The following is a 5,475-nucleotide window of genomic DNA, read 5'->3' as shown; positions in this document are numbered from 1 at the left end:
TGTGTGTGTGTGTACATATATACACACACACACACACACACGTGTGTGTGTGTGTACCTGCACATGTATAGGAGCCCTAAGGGAACACATGCACATACATATCCATTACCCCTGGAATACACCTGGAGAGCACACCATTGAGATACGCCTCTCCTGCTCAAACAAGTTGATTTGTATGTCCATGCTACACACAACTGGCTACACTACTTCCAGTTTGGAAGATAGTATGTGAAGGGCAGTCATGGTACATCTCAGCATCATACTGGAGCAACATAAGACTGAATTTTCATTCCATACACATAAACACTTTGCCCCAAACTTATATAGCTCTATACTTACAACACATACTGGACGTTGGTTATACTGGCCATGTAAACTGGCAACAGTTCCTATATTTGGGCTACCTAACACTTACCATTACAAAAAGTATTGTGAAACTACTTTTTTTGAGAAATTTGCATGCCACCATTGGTTGCAGCTGACATTTGGAATTTAGTCAGTGAAGTGCTCTTGAATGAAAGAAATGCCTTTTTTTTCTCCTGTTAAATTATTCCTCAAATTCTGAGTGGAGATTATTTTTTAAAAAGCACCATTTCCTCCTCTCACTTGTATTCTCCAAGATAGCTTTGCCAGTCTATCTAAAGGAACTAACCGCATGAGATCTTTGAGGCCACAGCTAAATAACTGCTGAAACACTAGCAACAGACACTGTGTGGGGAAGAGCTAGGAGTTTCAGGGAAGGGGAAGGGAGAGAAGAATGTGAGGTTTTCCCATCCAGTGCATTTGGACCCAGGACATAATTAGGAAGGCTGACTGCCACTCGCTAGTACCACATGCAGCAGGCACTGGGCCAGTAACGCCCTCTGTTGGCCCTGACACCTTGCCATTTGTGCACATTCTTTATGAAAAAAATCTCCGTTTCCTTCCCTTTTACAAGGCAACAGAATTTAAGTTGAATCAGAAAACTTAAATCTGGTATGTTGCAGCATTCAGGTACTAGCTTTACCTCATAAATAATGATGTTTTTATTACATTTTTGTATTAAATTTATGTATAAACAAGAAATTGTGTTTAACAATACATCAGCAGCTAACACAAGCACTGGTATGTTTCTGTCATTAGTTTTACAATGATTTCTCAAAGTCTGAGAATTATAGAGGAATTCTGGCAAAGATGTTCAAAGCCACTTAGGTGTCTAACTGCCTTCTGTATCTTTCAAAGTCTCTCTTCTATTGCTAAATGTAAAAATATTTAAAAGTAGTCCATCCTGTATCTCTGTTATATACTGTTAACTAAAAAGAAGAGGAACTCTTAAGAGTGTTTGCAATGTGCACACACATTCACACACTAATTACATAATGGTAATAAAACTTTGTAAAACAACAGGGCTTTCCAGAGGAATTAATGACCATCTGGAGTTAATTAACTCTCCTAGACAATTATGCTCAAGAAGTGTCCCATACCTCATTATAGGTAATGCACAACTAAGAACCAATCACATTTCTTCTATCACATACGATATGCTTGAATTTAAATAATGCTCATTTCCTCAGGTTTTTTTAATTTGCTCAAAACACAGCTGCAATATTTGAATCAGTTTATTCATACCCTCTAAACACCTGACAATCAAGTAAACTTCCCATCCAGGCATCCTCAAGTGAGCTAGTAGTATATGCCAATAGCTTTATTTGCGCTAATAATAGCATTCCAGTTACTAGGACACTAGGAGGAACATGTGTATCAACACACAGGAAACCACAGGTGATTGACTAACAAAGAAATAAGAGTCAACCTTTCCCAACCCCCTGTCTTATGTACTTCTTGAGCACAGGGGACATGAATAACACCTCCAATATTTAATTAGGGAAGCTGTAGGGAATGTAAATTTTTAATCTTATTAAAAATCAGCTTCTCAAGGAAGCTTGAAACTAAAACTTGATTTGCTGGAATCTTCTCTCCCAACCAAGTAGACTTCATGAAAGTTTGCTCTGGCTTATACTTTTGATAAATAGCACCAGCAAGAACTCATTGATCTGTTTCTCTTTTTCCCCTAAACTAGCTGCAATAAAATTAAAATTCAAAGGTGTCAAGCTCACGGGGATGCCTTCCAGGGTGCTGTCAGAAACATACAGAATGTACACTTGGTTGCAGCAGGTGCCCCCCTCCCCTGCCTCTTTTCTTTTGTTCTTTTTACTTTTAAAATCCACATCTATAGTCTCCCAGGGAGACTATTAATACATATTCCAGTACCTTCCTTCCATGTTTCCTTCCAGTACCTTCCTTCCATGCTTTTTTGCCAGCATTGCAGAAACCCCAGATTTCTGTCTTTACTCGTATTTTCACTTTGTCCATTCTGAGCTTCAAACCAGCTTGCCTTTGAGTATTCCCATTAGAGGCACCTGGAGGCCTGTCCAAATCATGTATTAAGTTGTCAGTGAGTTTGTTTGTAAAAAAATAATAAAAGCAGAATTTATCCCACTGAAATCAGATGTGCAGGTTAAATCAATGGCCAAAGAATATTATTTTACAATCCTAATTTTTATTGAATAGAACATGTGGAAGGGGAACTGCCAACATAGTCTTCACAAAACCCAGGCTTTGAAGAATGCAATGCAAACTGCAACACCATTAAAAATATATATGTGCATTTGAAACTGTTGACAATTTCTTTAAATCAGGGGTGTCAAATATACTGCCCAGTGGCTCAATTTGGCCTGTTGAGCTTCAAAGGCCACTGAAAGTTAGGGACATGGTCTGTGATAGAATTTGGGGACCTTTGGTTCCATTGGCCATGGCAACCAGTGACAAGCTTGGTTCACTACCATAACACTCAAAGCCCTCCCCTGGACCCACTGCTACCATCACACCTCTTGCCACTGGCACCAAACCTACATACTGGACCCCTTGCCTCCTCCAGATTCACTGCTGCTACCTGCTCCTAGTATCTTGCTGCTCCTAGATCTATTACCATTGCCACCTTAACAAAACAGAGTATTATATTTCTTCACAATGTATTGCCTTGTTTTAAATTTGAGTAAAATATTGGCCTAAAGGTATCAGCACTCATACTAAGTCTAAAAAGAACTGTAGATGAGCATCGTTGAAGCTACTACAAGAAAAACTGGGCCAGTGGGAGGGAAGAAGGGGGCTATTAAGAATTTCATAGCCACAATGCAAGAAGTTCCTTTGTTATATTCAGGACAGAAATGGCCTCTGCTGACAAGAACAGTAATTTAGCATGCCAGCTACAAAAAAAGCTGAATGATATTTTGAATGCATTTACTAAATAAAGGGATGAACCACACCTGAAACTAGATATTCTGACGAGATGCAGATGGTTGCTGTTTAGTCTGGCATTAAGGAATGTCACAGACTTTCTGGGAAAGTGATTTCACTTTCCAAATGTAACATGCAGATTTATTTTCTGTTTTTCTAAAAACCATGTCTCATGCCTTATAAGAGCTAGAAATTACATGGGTAGCAATTAAGCACAGTTCAAAGTATAGAAATCAGAGCAGAACTTTAACCATGCGATCTGCAAAAAAGAGCCACAATCTGTAACACAAATTAAGGCTCAAATGCTATCTGAATCATGCAGAGGAATAAAAAGGAAAAAGTCCTCCCTTGCATAATCATTTTAGAGACCTCTGGATCTTGGACAATCTGACCAAGCTCCCCCTCAGCTGGATTCATTGACTGAGCAGCTTCAAGGGATCCAGCTACTCTGCATCTATTAAGCCTCCAGGAGCTGAGATTCCTAAGCATATTTTTGTAGTGCAGACAATTCATCTAGTACTCCCTCCTTAGAGCTGAGACCTCATGATCCAATTGCTTGGGTCCCTGGGACTAGTACTGACTCCTCAGTTTCCTTGTCCCATAAATACACCCTTTTCCAGAATCTCATCCAGTATGTGAGTTTTCTGTTTACAATTTAATTTTTCAGTTAAATTTTTCAGTTAAACTTTTCAGTGATAGATAATGGCAATCAAACATACATAACTATCTTTGCCCAGAGTTCCAATGGATACAACATTGCTCTTCTCAGTAAAGAACAAGCTCAGAATTGAGATTGTTACACAACATGCAATCTGAATACTTATTATGCCAGCTCACCCATTTCTAAAGCATCCTTGTAAAGTCCAGATACCTTATTGATGGTCTTTTCTGATCTCCGTCAATCCTGTCGAAAAACCATCCCCTACTATTCTTACTATGCAAACCTGCCTCTCTCTCTTTCCCAGTGCTACCCATCTCATTGTGTTACTCCTTCATTCCCCCTGTAAGCACTTTCTTAAAAGTTTCCTACATCTGGTTTATTCCTTCAGTTTCTGGTAACTTTCCATTGTTCCAAACTCAAAATATATGAAAAGGTGTCTGAGGCAAATTGATTCTCCATTCAGACCACTTCATTAGCATATCTGCATTGTTGCATTGCTCAGGTAGACCTATTCCAATGAACTGTCGTAGCCAACACACCTAGTTCAGCCATTGCTATGAGACCCAAACTCCTATGGATTTATAAGACATCCCTAACCCCATTGTCAATAATAAGGTGATAACATTAATTAATAATTGGCATTGGTGGTTCCTGAGTGTTTTGATTTCTCCATGGTTCTGTTCAGAGTTTTACAAACACCTCAGCTTTCTAAAAAATAGCCATTTATTGATGGTCTCCATTAAAAAGCTTGTTAAAGTGCTTCTTCCATCTTTCCATAATTACATATCTGAGTAATAGTACATAATATATTTACATTTTTCCCGTATCAGACATGTTCCTAGTTGATATCCTTTCTCCATGTTGATCAATTGTTGGGTTTTTTTTTTTTACAATGATCATCAAGCCATCCTTTATGTTTTATATTGGGAGGTTATTCTTGTAGCTTTTTATTTGTTTGTTTTTTGCAGGTTTCTCTACCCTATCTCTGAAAGACTACTATAGCTTATCAACATACACTGTAACCTTCACACAACAATCTAATAAAGCTCAAAATCTGTTCTTAATGACTACTTGACATTCTTGGCTTATTTTGTATTCCTCAGGGATTCTGTTTTGTATCTTCAGATCATGTATTTCATTTTATTATTTTTTGCAGCAGGTCTCTCTCACGCTATTACATTAACATGACAATAGTTGAAACTCCCTTAGGTTTCTGGATGTTGCTCTTGTGTCTTGAATTGTTAACTTTATTTTCATAACAATTATCAGATTGATAGTAACTCATTCCTGGGTGCCAGCATATACAAATGAATATTCCTATAAGGAAAGCTGGTATTCTTCACAGATGTAATTTAGAAGGTGGCAAAACTAATTAGTTATGTCAGGAAATTATATTCTTCTTTGGCATTGCAGTCACTTAGGACAATTTTGATTATGTACTTTGGAAGACTATCGTATCTTTGGGCAAATTCTTCATGGAATGCATCTTTTATTTCATTGCTTGTTGTTGCAATGTATCCATGGATATTAATGGGATC

This window comes from Crocodylus porosus, unplaced genomic scaffold (assembly GCF_001723895.1).
Source record: "Crocodylus porosus isolate Cpor-Errol unplaced genomic scaffold, CroPor_comp1, whole genome shotgun sequence".
Taxonomy (NCBI): domain Eukaryota; kingdom Metazoa; phylum Chordata; order Crocodylia; family Crocodylidae; genus Crocodylus; species Crocodylus porosus.
Note: the sequence above shows the minus strand (reverse complement) of the source record.